The 16,027-nt window shown below is 45.1% G+C and overlaps 1 long non-coding RNA gene across 1 annotated transcript; it reads left to right on the top strand.

The window, feature by feature from the left end:
- The first annotated feature begins 1,783 nt into the window (after nt 1-1,783).
- On the top strand, nt 1,784-8,581 carry LOC127907707 (uncharacterized). The gene is made up of 3 exons (XR_008065461.1): nt 1,784-1,907; nt 5,674-5,807; nt 7,644-8,581. It is a non-coding gene; the product is annotated as an uncharacterized LOC127907707 (long non-coding RNA).
- Nucleotides 8,582-16,027: the final 7,446 nt, after the last annotated feature.

The following is a 16,027-nucleotide window of genomic DNA, read 5'->3' as shown; positions in this document are numbered from 1 at the left end:
AAGAACAAACAATATGTCCCTTGCTGTGTCCCCCAGATGTCCTTTACGTAATAATACCCGCTCCCTATCATCCCATTCCAAAACAAATGTTACAAGCTGAGATCCGGAACTCTCCAGCCTAATTGACACCAGGCTTTGGGTTGGTTCAGTCCAACACAGATCCTGTAACAAAAAAAACAAGAAAAACCTAAATGGTCTAAAAATCTACTTTCAAATGCCTCCAGGTTCCCTTACTATAGATCAGGAGTAGACATATTAACAAAATTCCTGCCAGACACTTTTGATTACCCAACCTGGAGTTCGGTGTGTTTGAGAACAGCGTCACCTAGGTCTATTATCTTATTTTATTCGTATTTATTGTTGTTGTTTATACACCTTGTGGGTGGGGGCAATATTTAAACAAATGGGAGAAGACTAGTATCTTGTATTTGAATTCCTCATTGTACAGTATATAAGAATATATCACTATGTTGCCAAAAAGTTCAAAACTTATTGTTTCCCTTCAATAAAATGCATTCAAAACAACTTTCTGCCCATTTCTGCTACTTTCTTAGGCTATACAAGTGCTAAAATGTATGTTTACACCTATGCAGTACCTTTAGCAATAATAATAATAGTAATAAACCTATATGACAGGTGTGTTGTAATGAAAATGAGTGGTGTCCACAGATTAAATGCAGTCTTCCTGCATCGTGAAGAGGGAAAACACAGATATTCACAACGTTTGTGATGAATGACAGGTTGTTTCTCATGCAAAATATATTTGGGGTTTAAAATTAAATTAAGATGCTTTATCTTAGGGGTTTAGTGAAGGCGGGTCATTTTTTACCCTCAGGACAAGGGGAGTATACAGAATGTTAAGACTACACAAGGGTTAAACAGCATGATCATATCACAGGTGCATCTTGTCCTGGGGACAATACAAGGCCATTCTAAAATGTGCAGTTTTGTCACACAACACAATCCCACAGATGTCTCAAGTATTGAGGGAGCGTGCAGTTGGCATGCTGACTGCAGGAATGTCCACCAGAGCTGTTGCCACAGAATTTAATGTTAATTTCATAAGCCGTCTCCAACATTGTTTTAGAGAATTTGGCAGTATGTCCAACAGGTCTCACAACTGTAGACCGACCTTATGTAACCACACCAGCCCAGGACCTTTGACATCGTCTTCTTCACCTGTGGGGTCGTCTGAGACCAGCCATCCGGACAGCTGATGAAACTAGGACTATTTCTGTTTGTAATGAAGCCCTTTTTTGGGGAAAAACTCATTCTGATTGGCTGGACCTGGCTCCCCAGTGGGTGGGCCTATGCTCGCACAGGCCCACCCTTGGCTGCGCCCCTGCCCAGTCATGTGAAATCCATAGATTAGGGCCTAATTTATTTATTTAAATGTACTGATTTCCTTATATGAACTGTAACTCAATAAAATCATTGAAATTGTTGCATTTTGCGTTTATATTTTTGTTCAGTATTGAAATAATATAGGCCAAATAATTCATTTTCCTTACTTCTTAGCCTACCTGTCTGGCTTCTGACCTATTTAGAGTCTTTATATGCTGTTTAATGCGACATGTAGCCTATTTGAAACGATGAGCGCTTCTTAAACCTTTTCCTGTTGTTTATTAAAATACTTTTCATTCAAATCATATGGTTTGGTTTCAATACTTCAAAACAAAAATGGTAGGTCCAGGTAGTCACACAAATAGATGGGGTTAAATTGTGATTTTTAATGAATGGAGCGAATTTGGAGCGGCGTTTTTTTTTTCTTTGAGCAATGAGCAATATTTAAGCAGGATTTTCGACAGCTCAACTCCGCTCACATACTCTAGTGCGCGTGCAAAATTGGGCTGTATAAACCGAATGCTACACGGATATAGACAGCACATGAATCGACGTATGCCAGCGTGAGTAGATTACATTGAAAACAACAGTCATTTTGGACACAGTCTCCAGTTCTTTTATACCTCAGTGAGCATGTTAGGATAATTAGGTTATGGTTAGGAAAAGGGTTACGTTTAGGGTTAGCAAAAAACAAAAGAACAAAAAACAAAAAAACTTTTGACATCAACTTAAAATTAGCTGTATCCCTTCTAGCCATGACTTGAGTTCACATGCTTATCTACCTTCTAATTGGCTAAAACTGTCCCCTGATCTCGTCTCCTCCCGTCTGCCTTCCATCTTTGAGGACCTGTATTTCCATTGTTAGAGCGGTCACTTGACTATCTTGTCAATATAAGAGATAATTAATGACCAAATAAGCACGTCCTAGAGATATCCCTTATTTGGACAGCGGTGGGGACGCTCCTTGGTGGTCTGGGTTCGAGATCGCTAGAGGAATCATCTTACTCTGACAATCTTAGCAAAATATTATAATGTCATTATTTGTCAATAGATACAACACACCTATCTGATCTAATTCAAATATGTTTCTCATTGAAAGATGGGAATCTGTAGGATTTGTCCTTGAGTGAATATGTCCACTATCTCATAAATTATCAGTATTTATCAATTCTATATATCTGAACATCTCAAAGAGAATTCTATCGTATTTTTAAAAACGACACCACAGATGAACTCAGCAAAAAAATAAACATCCTCTCACTGTCAACTGCGTTTATTCTCAGCAAACTTAACATGAGTAAGTATTTGTATAAACATAACAAGATTCAACAACTGAGACATAAACTGAACAAGTTCCACAGACATGTGACTAACAGAAATGGAATAATGTGTCCCTGAACAAGGGGGGTCACCAAAAAGTAACAGTCAGTATCTGGTGTGGCCACCAGCTGCATTAAGTCTCCTCCTCATGGACTACACCAGATTTGCCAGTTCTTGCTGTGAGATGTTACCCCACTCTTCCACCAAGGCACCTGCAAGTTCCTGGACATTTCTGGGGGGAATGGCCCTAGTCCTCACCCTCCGATCTAACAGGTCCCAGATGTGCTCAATGGGATTGAGATCCAGGCCTTTCGCTGGCCATGGCAGAACACTGACATTCCTGTCATACAGGAAATCACGCACAGAACGAGCAGTATGGCTGGTGGCATTGTCATGCTGGAGGGTCATTTCAGGATGAGCCTGCAGGAAGGGTACCGCAAGGGAGGAGGATGTCTTCCCTGTAACGCACTGCGTTGAGATATCCCGCAATGACAACAAGCTCAGTCCAATGATGCTGTGACACACCGCCCCAGACCATGACGGACCCTCCAACTCCAAATCGCTCCCGCTCCAGAGTACAGGCCTCGGTGTAACGCTCATTCCTTCGACAATAAACGCGATACCGACCATCACCTCTGGTGAGACAAAACCGTGACTCGTCAGTGAAGAGCACTTTTTACCAGTCCTGTCTGGTCCAGCGACGATGGGTTTGTGCCCATATGCGACGTTGTTGCCGGTGATGTCTGATATGGATCTGCCTTACAACAGGCCTACAAGTCCTCAGTCCAGCCTCTCTCAGCCTATTGCGGACAGTCTGAGCACTGATGGAGGGATTGTGCGTTCCTGGTGTAACTCTGGCAGTTGTTGTTGCCATCCTGTACCTGTCCCACAGGTGTGCTGTTTGGATGTACCGATCCTGTGCAGGTGTTGTTACACATGGTATGCCACTGCGAGGATGATCAGCAGTCCGTCCTGTTGCTGTCTTAGGCGCCTCACAGTACGGACATTGCAATTTATTGTGCTGGCCACATCTGCAGACCTCATGCCTCCTTGCAAATAAAATCAAAGTTTATTTGTCATGTGCACCGAATACAACAGGTGTAGTAGACCTTACACTGAAATGCTTACAGTTACAAATAACACGAAAACCTCCCACATAATAGCACAGTTGGTTGGGCGCCCGTAAAACTGCTGCCATTTCTTCCAGCGCCATTTTTAATCAGCATGCAAATGAGCAGGGACCCTGAGTTATCTTTCTTTTGGTGATTTTCAGAGTCAGTAGAAAGGCCTCGTTATAGTGTCCTAAGTTTTCATAACTGTGACCTTAATTGCCTACTGTCGGTAAATTGTTATAAGGACCATTCCACGGGTGCATGTTCATGAATTGTTTATGGTTAATTGAAAAAGAATGGGAAACAGTGTTTAAACCCTTTACAATGAAGATATGTGAAGTTATTTTGATTTTTACGAATTATCTTTGAAAGACTCTGAAAAGGGGAGTTTAGAAAGCAGAACAAAAGTGTCATTGACAAACTCATTTTAATTCGATCAGATAGGTGTGTTTTAACTGTTGCCAAATAATGACATGAACGTATATTGTCAAACCCAGGCCACCTGCACCAATGCCCATGTCACGTATAATGATAGACAGGCACAGGAATACGAAATAGTTTGTTTATTTCTCTACCCACAATAGAGTGTGTCATGAACATGATGGGGACAAACCCCAAAATAAACACTTTTATTTATATATATATATAAATAAATATAAATATATATATAAATATATATATAAATAAAATATAAATATATATATAAATAACACAGGGCTATAGCCCAAACAACACAAAAGCCGATACAACAGATCACAGGTCCTCACAAGACCAACGGACATGGAACAATAATCAACAATGACAATGGGGAACAGAGGGCACACATACACATACTAATCAGGTGCAATGGGAACCAGGTGTGCATAATGAGACAAGACAGTCCGGGGTTGGTGGTAATGATCCAGTTCAGTGACGCCTAGAAGGCCGTGACGTAGACCTCTGGAGCTGGTGAACGGAATGAGCAGCAGTACCGGGGGAATCCGTGACAGCCCAATGCCCTAACCACTTCCCAATAAGGGACATCTTTAAGGGATATGCTTATTGGGCCAGTACTTTCACACCCAGTCAGAAGAAACCCTAACTCCTCCTCCCTAGGCACTTATGTAAATTATCATTAAAACAGGTTAGCATGCCCCATCAACAATAGACAACCATGTTCTATGTATGTTTGGTAGAACGTTGATGGAATATTCTCCTAATCCACAGAAAACTGGACGCATTAATGTTCTTGCAACGTTCCCATGAAATGTGTCTCGAACATTAATATCTTAAATTCAGAGAACATGGTAACTACGTTCTGGGTAAATTCTATTTGACATTAAGGGAAGGGTCCCTTGGAAACATTCCTTGCACATAACAGGAGCATTCCTATGGAAATGTTATATGACCTAAAGTTGTGGGAACGTTTGTTGTTAGCTGGGTACAAGTTATTCTGAGGTTGAGGGGGGAACTATTCACTATTCAAAATCTGTGTGAATTTCTATGATACAACTGTGGCTTGGAGGTTTTGGCTAGTTCATGTTACAGATGCTTCCCTAGGCTTCTGCTCTTTGAAGCCTGATGAGCTCATTTTTACAGCCTGATGCTATTTACCTCAGTAAAACATTTGATTTCCAAATGTTATGTTATGACTTGATTACGGCCTGGGGCATAGAGTGGACAGCAATCATCCATGACCACATGATGATATGGTTTATCCTAATAATACACTACATTAATGACAGTGTCTCCTTACATTCCTCACACTTTGGTCAATTTTTCCTACAGTACAGAACATGTTGTCAAAGTAAAGTTACTTTAAGATTGAATTATCCCACAGGATTATAGAGACTGCAAACATCTGGTCACAAGAAGTGACATTTTCCCTCCCTCTCTGTCATCCTTCCCTGCCATAAAGGTCAAAGTTCAACAAAAGTCAGCCAGGACTAACTGAAGGGTTAAAGTGGAGGTGTGGACTTTGACTGACCGCTGAGGAAAAGCAAAGAGTCGGGGAGCTACAGTAACTCCTATCGATGACAGAGTGGGAAGGTGGTAATTACCAGTTGTGAAGTTGTAAATACTGTTTGGATGCATTCAAGTGCTCTGAACTCGTTGAGAAATGCTGGTTGGCTAATGGTCAACAAGCTGCGTCAACCATTAACTTAAAGTACAGCTATCATGCTTGTAAACAAATTATAGTGTTCAAAAACAATATTAAGAGACTGCTTTTTATAATAAATATTGTCACATTTAACTGCCGAAAATGCTGTTATGGAAGTAATTGCCTTAGTAGGTGACATCAGAGGTCAGCATGTGGGAAAAGTTGGAACTCAGGGATGATAGACGAGTTCCTCACTCGTAATTACCAGTTGGGGCGGCATTCAAGTGGATTTTCCCCAGTTGTATATGTGGTAAATACCACCATTCCACTTCCTCTCCACTTTGAAAACAAGACATGACTGAGAAACAGTGCAATGAGGGTTTTGTGATGTGTTGTAACAAATCTGCCTTTGGTAGGCTGGCTAGGATGACTTCTTTGATCGTTTAGACTGCGGTGCATTGTCGCCTTGGTGGCTAGAGGGTTCAGAGTGATTCTTCATGTTCTTGCAAACAATACCCCCAAATTTGCAGCAATATATACCTCACACAGGCAACTCAGACACATTTTTTCACCAACTCTTACTTTTAAAACGTTACTTTCCTTATAACTGTGTCCCAAAATTCAACCCCAAGCACCAGTGTGAGAACTTGACCTTGTGGAACGATTTGGGAAACATTTCCGTAATATTGCAAAAATCAGAAACTTTCTGTCCAAAAATGATGCAGAAAAATTAATCCATGCTTTTGTCACTTCTAGGTTAGACTACTGCAATGCTCTACTTTCCGGCTACCCGGATAAAGCACGAAATAAACTTCAGTTAGTGCTAAATACGGCTGCTAGAGTCCTGACTAGAACCAAAAAATTTGATCATATTACTCCAGTGCTAGCCTCTCTACACTGGCTTCCTGTCAAAGCAAGGGCTGATTTCAAGGTTTTACTGCTAACCTACAAAGCATTACATGGGCTTGCTCCTACCTATCTCTCTGATTTGGTCCTGCCGTACATACCTACACGTACGCTACGGTCACAAGACGCAGGCCTCCTAATTGTCCCTAGAATTTCTAAGCAAACAGCTGGAGGCAGGGCTTTCTCCTATAGAGCTCCATTTTTATGGAACGGTCTGCCTACCCATGTCAGAGACGCAAACTCGGTCTCAACCTTTTGGTCTTTACTGAAGACTCATCTCTTCAGTGGGTCATATGATTGAGTGTAGTCTGGCCCAGGAGTGGGAAGGTGAACGGAAAGGCTCTGGAGCAACGAACCGCCCTTGCTGTCTCTGCCTGGCCAGTTCCCCTCTTTCCACTGGGATTCTCTGCCTCTAACCCTATTACAGGGGCTGAGTCACTGGCTTACTGGGGCTCTCTCATGCCGTCCCTGCAGGGGGTGCGTCACCTGAGTGGGTTGATTCACTGTTGTGGTCATCCTGTCTGGGTTGCCCCCCTTGGGTTGTGCCGTGGCGGAGATCTTTGTGGGCTATACTCAGCCTTGTCTCAGTATGGTTGGTGGTTGAAGATATCCCTCTAGTGGTGTGGGGGCTGTGCTTTGGCAAAGTGGGTGGGGTTATATCCTTCCTGTTTGGCCCTGTCCGGGGGTGTCCTCGGATGGGGCCACAGTGTCTCCTGAACCCTCCTGTCTCAGCCTCCAGTATTTATGCTGCAGTAGTTTGTGTCGGGGGGCTAGGGTCAGTTTGTTATATCTGGAGTACTTCTCCTGTCCTATTCGGTGTCCTGTGTGAATCTAAGTGTGCGTTCTCTAATTCTCTCCTTCTTTCTTTCTCTCTCTCGGAGGACCTGAGCCCTAGGACCATGCCCCAGGACTACCTGACATGATGGCTCCTCGCTGTCCCCAGTCCACCTGGCCATGCTGCTGCTCCAGTTTCAACTGACCTGAGCCCTAGGACCATGCCCCAGGACTACCTGACATGATGACTCCTTGCTGTCCCCAGTCCACCTGGCCATGCTGCTGCTCCAGTTTCAACTGTTCTGCCTTACTATTATTTGACCATGCTGGTCATTTATGAACATTTGAACATCTTGGCCATGTTCTGTTATAATCTCCACCCGGCACAGCCAGAAGAGGACTGGCCACCCCACATATGCTCTCTCTAATTCTCTCTTTCTTTCTCTCTCTCTCTCGGAGGACCTGAGCCCAAGGACCGTGCCCCAGGACGACCTGACATGATGACTCCTTGCTGTCCCCAGTCCACCTGACTGTGCTGCTGCTCCAGTTTAAACTTTTCTGCCTTGTTATTATTCGACCATGCTGGTCATTTATGAACATTTGAACATCTTGGCCATGTTCTGTTATAATCTCCACCCGGCACAGCCAGAAGAGGACTGGCCACCCCACATAGCCTGGTTCCTCTCTAGGTTTCTTCCTAGGTTTTGGCCTTTCTAGGGAGTTTTTCCTAGCCACCGTGCTTCTACACCTGCATTGCTTGCTGTTTGGGGTTTTAGGCTGGGTTTCTGTACAGCACTTTGAGATATCAGCTGATGTACGAAGGGCTATATAAATAACATTTGATTGATTGATTGATTTCCAGGCCTTGTCCTTCCACAACTGGTTCCTCCGACAGGGAAGAGGAATGTGTTCAGCTGGAGATAGAGGCCTGCAGGAAAATACTCCTCAGGATTAAAACTCAATCCAAGTTTATACATCTACACTAGTCTGTTTTAAATAACACTGTATTGGTTCTAATCACACAATTTCTGAGTCTTGACTTGTAAGAGCCTATGTAAAATAAATTATTGCTATATGAATTAAATTAATGATGAATCATCAATGAATGACGTGTGTGTGTGTGTGTGCGTGCTTGCGTGAGTGTAGAGTGATACATACAGTATACATACTGACATTGAGATTAGAGGTCGACCGACAATGATTTTTCAACACCGATACCGATTACTCGGCCAATTTGTATTTATTTATTTGTAATAATGACAATTACAACAATACTGAATGAACACTTATTTTAACTTAATATCAATAAACATCAATTTAGCCTCAAATAAATAATGCAATATGTTCAATTTGGTTTAAATAATGCAAAAACAAAGTGTTAGAGAAGAAAGTAAAAGTGCAATATGTTCCATGTAAAAACAAAAAGCTAATGTTTGAGTTCCTTGCTCAGAACATGAGAACATATGAAAGTTGGTTGTTCCTTTTAACATGAGACTTCAACATTCCAAGGTAAGAGGTTTTAGGTTGTAGTTAATATAGTACTTATAGGACTATTTCTCTCTATACCATTTGTATTTCATATGTGTAACAGTGTAACAGTATAGCTTCCGTACCTCTCCTCGCTCCTACCTGGGCTCGAACCAGTAACACAACAACAACAGCCACCCTCGAAGCAGCATTACCCATGCAGAGCAAGGGAAACAACCACTCCAAGGCTCAGAGCGAATGACGTTTGAAACGCTATTAGCGTGCACTAACTAGCTAGCTAGCCATTTCACATCGGTTACACAAGCCATTAGGATGATTGAAGTCATAAATAGTGCTGTGTTTGTGAAGAGCTGCTGGCAAAACGCACGAAAGTGCTGTTTGAATGAATTCTTACGAGCCTGCTGCTGCTGCTGCCTACCACCGCTCAGTCAGACTGCTCTATCAAATCATAGACATAGTTATAACATAATGACACACAGAAATATGAGCCTTTGGTCATTAATATGGTCGAATCCGGAAACTATCATTTCGAAAACAAAACGTTTATTATTTCAGTGAAATACGGGGTGGCATCTATTAGTCTAAATATTCCTATTACATTGCACAACCTTCAATGTTATGACATAATTACGTAAAATTCTGTCAAATTAGTTCGCAATGAGCCAGGTGGCCCAAACTGTTGCATATACCTGTAACGGCGTTCTTCGTTTGAAAGAGAGTCGGACCGAAATGCAGCGTGGTGGTTACTCATGTCTTTAATGAAACAAGCGATACATGAAATAACTGAATAAATACAAAAAAACAACAAACGGAACGAAAACCTATACAGCCTGTCTGGTGAACACTAACACAGAGACAGGAACAATCACCCACGAAATACACAGTGAAACCCTGGCTACCTAAATATGGTTCCCAATCAGAGACAACAAGAATCACCTGACTCTGATTGAGAACCGCCTCAGGCAGCCAACCTAAGCTACACCCCTACACAGCCGCAATCCCAATGCCTACAAAACCCCAATACGAAATACAACATATAAACCCATGTCACACCCTGGCCTAACCAAATATATAACGAAACACAAAAACACTATGACCAAGGCGTGACAGAACCCCCCCCCCCCTAAGGTACGCACCTCACAACCATAGGGAGGGTCCTGGTGGGCGTCTGTCCATGGTGGCGGTTCCGGCTCGGGACGTGGACCCCACTCCATTAATGTCATAGTTCCTCCCCTTCGCGTCCTGGGATAATCCACCCTCGCCGCCGACCAAGGCCTAATAGTCCTCACCCAGAACCCCACTGAACTGAGGGGCAGCTCGGGACTGAAGGGCAGCTCGGGACTGAGGGGCAGCTCGGGACTGAGGCAGCTCGGGACTGAGGCAGCTCGGGACTGAGGGGAAGCTCGGGACTGAGGGGCAGCTCGGGACTGAGGGGCAGCTCGGAACTGAGGGCCAGCCCGGGACTGAGGGGCAGCCCGGGACTGAGAGAAAGCCCAGTACTGAGAGGAAGCCCAGTACTGCGAGGAAGCCCTGTACTGAGATGAAGCTCAGGCAGGTAGTAGGCTCCGGTAGATCCTGGCTGGCTGGCGGATCTGGAAAATTCTGGTTGACTGGCAGATCTGGAAGAGACTGGTTGACTGGCAGATCTGGAAGAATCTGGTTGACTTGCAGATCTAGAAGATCATGGCTGACTGGCAGATCTAGAAGATCATGGCTGACTGGCGGATCAAGCTGCTCTATGCAGACTGACATCTCTGGCTGCTCCATGCAGACTGACAGCTCTGGCTGTTCCATGCAGACTGGCAGCTTTGTGCAGACTGACAGCTCTGGCTGCCCCATGCAGACTGACAGCTCAGGCTGCTCCATGCAGACTGGCAGCTCTGTGCAGACTGGCAGCTCTGTGCAGACTGACAGCTCTGGCTGCTCCATGCAGGCTGGCAGCACCTTGCAGACTGGCAGCCCCTTGCAGACTGGCAGCCCCTTGCAGACTGGCAGCTCCTTGCAGACTGACAGCTCTTTGCCGACTGGCAGCTCTGGCTGCTTCATGCAGACTGACAGCTCTGGCTGCTTCATACAGACTGACAGCTCTGGCTGCTTCATGCAGACTGACAGCTCTGGCTGCTTCATGCAGACTGACAGCTCTGGCTGCTTCATACAGACTGACAGCTCTGACTGCTCCATGCAGGCTGACAGCTCTTGACTGCTCCATGCAGGCTGGCAGCACCTTGCAGACTGGCAGCTCCTTGCAGACTGGCAGCTCCTTGCAGACTGACAGCTCTGGCTGCTTCATGCAGACTGGCAGCTTAGGCTGCTCCGAACAGGCAGGAGGCTCCGGCAGCGCTGTAGAGGAGGAAGGCTCTAGAAGCGCTGAACAGGCAGGAGAGGCAGGAGAGGAGAAAGGCTCTGATAGCGCTGAACAGACAGGAGACTCCAGCAGCGCTGTAGAGGAGAAAGCTCTGATAGCGCTGAACGGGAGAGCGCAGGAGAGGAGAAAGGCTCTGATAGCGCTGAACAGACAGGAGACTCCAGCAGCGCTGTAGAGGAGGAAGGCTCTGATAGCGCTGAACAGGCGGGAGGGTCCAGCAGCGCAGGAGAGGAGAAAGGCTCTGATAGCGCTCAACAGACAGGAGACTCCAGCAGCGCTGTAGAGGAGGAAGGCTCTGATAGCGCTGAACAGGCGGGAGGCTCCAGCAGCGCAGGAGAGGAGAAAGGCTCTGATAGCGCTGAACAGACAGGAGACTCCAGCAGCGCTGTAGAGGAGGAAGGCTCTGATAGTGCTGAACAGGCGGGAGGCTCCGGCAGCGCAGGAGAGGAGAAAGGCTCTGATAGCGCTGAACAGACAGGAGACTCCAGCAGCGCTGTAGAGGAGGAAGGCTCTGATAGCGCTGAACAGGCGGGAGGCGCCGGCAGCGCAGGAGAGGAGAAAGGCTCTGATAGCGCTGAACAGACAGGAGACTCCAGCAGCGCTGTAGAGGAGGAAGGCTCTGATAGCGCTGAACAGGCGGGAGGCTCCGGCAGCGCAGGGGAGGAGAAAGGCTCTGATAGCGCTGAACAGACAGGAGACTCCAGCAGCGCTGTAGAGGAGGAAGGCTCTGATAGCGCTGAACAGGCGGGAGGCTCCGGCAGCGCAGGAGAGGAGAAAGGCTCTGATAGCGCTGAACAGGCGGGAGACTCCGGTAGCGCAGGAGAGGCGAGGCGTACTGTAGGCCTGATGCGTGGTGCTGGCACTGGTGGTACTGGGTCGAGGACACACACAGGAAGCCTGGTGCGGGGAGCTGCTACCGGAGGACTGGTATGTGAAGGTGGCACAGGATGGACTGGACCGTGAAGGTGTACTGGAGAGCCTGAGAGCAGGACTGGCGCAGGACGTGCAAGGCTAGGTAGGTACACAGGAGGCCTAGTGCGTGAGGCTGGCACATTTTTCACCAGCCGACTAACACGCACCTCAGGACGAGTATGGAGCGCTGACCCAGGTGCCATCAAATCCCCGACACGCTCCGTCGGACGAATCTTGTACCTAAAGCACCAAGCGAGCAACTCCCTCATTACTCTCCACTCCACTTTCCCCATTAACTCCTTCACAGTCTCTGCTTCGCTCACCTCTAACACCAGCTCTGGTTCTGGTCTCCTCCTTGGCTCCTCACGATTAACAAGGAGAGTTGGCTCAGGTCTGTCTCCAGACTCAGCCACTCTCTCTCTGAGCCCCCCAATACATTTTTGGGGTTAACTCACGGGCTTTCCTCAGCGCCGTCGTGATTGCCTCTCCAACTCCATTCTCCTATAGCCCTCTTCGCACTGCTCCAGCGAATCCCAGGCGGGCTCCGGCACTCTCTCTGGGTCGACCGCCCACCTGTCTATTTCTTCCCACGTCGTATACTCCATACTCCTGCTATCCATAACGTCCTCCCTTCGCTGCTCCTGCTGCCTGTAACCACGCCACTCGGTCCGTGTTGTGGGTGATTCTGTAACGGCGTTCTTCGTTTGAAAGAAAGTCGGACCGAAATGCAGCGTGGTGGTTACTCATGTCTTTAATGAAACAAGCGATACATGAAATAACTGAATAAATACAAAAAAACAACAAACGGAACGAAAACCTATACAGCCTGTCTGGTGAACACTAACACAGAGACAGGAACAATCACCCACGAAATACACAGTGAAACCCCGGCTACCTAAATATGGTTCCCAGAGACAACGAGAATCACCTGACTCTGATTGAGAACCGCCTCAGGCAGCCAACCTAAGCTACACCCCTACACAGCCGCAATCCCAATGCCTACAAAACCCCAATACGAAACACAACATATAAACCCATGTCACACCCTGGCCTAACCAAATATATAACGAAACACAAAAACACTATGACCAATGCGTGACAATACCCTGACTCTGCGTGCAATGAACGCAAGAGAAGTGACACAATTTCACCTGGTTAATATTGCCTGCTAACCTGGATTTATTTTAGCTAAATATGCAGGTTTAAAAATATATACTTCTGTGTATTGATTTCAAGAAAGGCATTGGTGTTTATGGTTAGGGACAGTCGTCCAACGATTGTGCTTTTATCCGCAAATGCGCTTTTGTTAAATCATCTCCCTGCGTTACATCGATTAATGTAAACTCACTTAAACTCGTACATCGCCTTGGTCCATACAATTGCCCTTATTTTAGTGCCCCAAAAACGTAATACTTCCAGATCAACTGTAATGTCATTACCATTGTAAAGCACAATTTCTCCCCTTTCCAACAGAATCAATTACATGACCAAAATGCTGCCCGTTTCAGCATATTTCAAACAGGCAATGAGCCCCGTCGGGTCTTTTTAAAAATGGTGGGTGGGGAAGCTAAACTAATGCGTGATAGCGAGAAGGAGAGATGTTGTGTGGGAAAACTGCTTATTTTCACTCGATCTGTCCAACTTATCACCTTATCGCCTCTAAAATGTAAATAAAACACTATAAAGAGTTTATATAATGTGTCATTACATATCTATTTGAAGGTTTGTGTCGAATTTGAATCGGGTTTTTAGGGCGGTGCTAAAGTGATCTTAGAAGTAAACAGTGGCTTTGAGAATGATGATCGCATGCAATGATGACGCAAAAAAATGACTAGGTATCCCCCCTTACCCTCGTCACTGTCCATTTCTTGTTTTTAAATGATGAGAGAAGTGCTACACCTGGTGGAGAGAGATTGTAAGACAGAAATAGTTGCTTTATGCGTGCTGTACCTTACGACATGACACATCAAGATGTAACAGAGGATCAGTTTTTTCAACTTTTCTCCAATACTATAGAGCCATTACCATGTCGATCAACACTTGAATAGAAACCTAGTTCACACCCTCGATTTTGAAGTCAACACAGTCGTTACAGTCCCATTAGTTTTCTTTGTGGCCTCGTTTGAATGTTGCGGTTGCGCACATTTGTACGGAATGGGGTGAGTTTACGTTATATGCAACGCAGGACACACTAGATAAACTAGTAATATCATCAACCATGTGTAGTTAACTAGTGATTATGATTGATTGATTGTTTTTTATAAGATAAGTTTAATGCTAGCTAGCAACTTACCTTGACGTACTGCATTTGCGTAACAGGCAGTCTCCTCGTGGATTGCAATGAAAGGCCGGTGGTTAGAGCGTTGGACTAGTTAACTGTAAGGTTGCAAGATTGAATCCCCCGAGCTGACAAGGTAAAAATCTGTCATTCTGTCCCTGAACAAGGCAGTTAACCCACCGTTCCTAGGCCGTCATTGAAAATAAGAGTGTTCTTAACTGACTTTCCTTGGTGTAAAAAGGTGTAAAAATTTAAAAAAATTAAAATTAAATCGGCAAAATCGGTGTCCAAAAATACCGATTTCCGATTGTTATGAAAACTTGAAATCGGCCCTAATTAATTGGCCATTCCGATTAATCGGTCAACCTCTAATTGAGATCGCAAGGCACTAAGATCCACATGGTGCAGACGGTGAACTTAAACCGATGCTGCAACCATATGAACAGTGTATGTCCAGGGTCAGACCATTTCTGTAACCACAAACTGGAGAAAACATTTTGAAATAAAAAACAAACACATGCTTTTTCATTAGATAAAGTATCAAAATGTTTTCTCATGTTCTCATGTACTGAACAGTACCAAGACCGGCCCCTCTAGACCCAGACAGGTCAAAAGATCATATGCATAATTCTCTATAAAGGCAGGGAGAGGGTGTGTTGGTGAAATGGTGAGTCCATCGTTCCAGTGTGTGGGAAGACCACCCAGTTCTACCCCAGCTCCACTCTGGGAGATTTAAATAAAGTTTCATTGTGGGACTTAATTCCAACTAGGAAACCTGGCACAGCTGCCAAAACTAGCCCTGTTATTTACTACTATGCTGTAGAAAGTATGGCTGCTGTGCTCTGAGGCTTATTTGTCTTTCATACCAAACATGTTTACAACTGAGCTTTAAAGACATGCTCCGGAACTTTGGAGACTACTAATCTGGATGTGTCAATGTGTAGTTCATACATGCATAATCTATGAGGTAAAACAGAATTACTGTTTTACCTCAATTCGCCACTTAATCCCTAGTTTGAAAGCAACTGTTTTTCTGGAAGCTGGCCTGTGCCATTTTCCCCCACGTGGGCCAGCCCAATAGGAATTAGAGTTGAACCAATGAACTTCAGCCCCTCGACACTAGCAAGATGCACATCATGCACCCACAGCAGAGAGAGAGAAATGATGAGGGAGAGCAATAAAGTTATGTAAGTCTACCAATGGAAACTGAATGGGAACTCAAAGTCTGAGAAAACAGGAAAAAAAATTCTACCCAAGGAGCCCGTATGGGGTTAAGAACCATTACACATGATGACGTACATCTATCTATTAGGCTGAAGTGCCCAAAGTTTCTGAGTGTTGTGCCACAAGGTTGGACATTCAGCTTGGTTTGAACGGAGGCTTTGCCAAGGTAACCAAGTTTCTCCCTTTCCCTTGTACTCTCCCTAATTGAGTCTTGTATTATGGAG

Source organism: Oncorhynchus keta, chromosome 15, assembly GCF_023373465.1.
Source record: "Oncorhynchus keta strain PuntledgeMale-10-30-2019 chromosome 15, Oket_V2, whole genome shotgun sequence".
Lineage (NCBI taxonomy): Eukaryota > Metazoa > Chordata > Actinopteri > Salmoniformes > Salmonidae > Oncorhynchus > Oncorhynchus keta.
The sequence above is the reverse complement of the archived record's forward strand: the minus strand, read 5'-3'. Positions and strand labels throughout refer to the sequence as shown.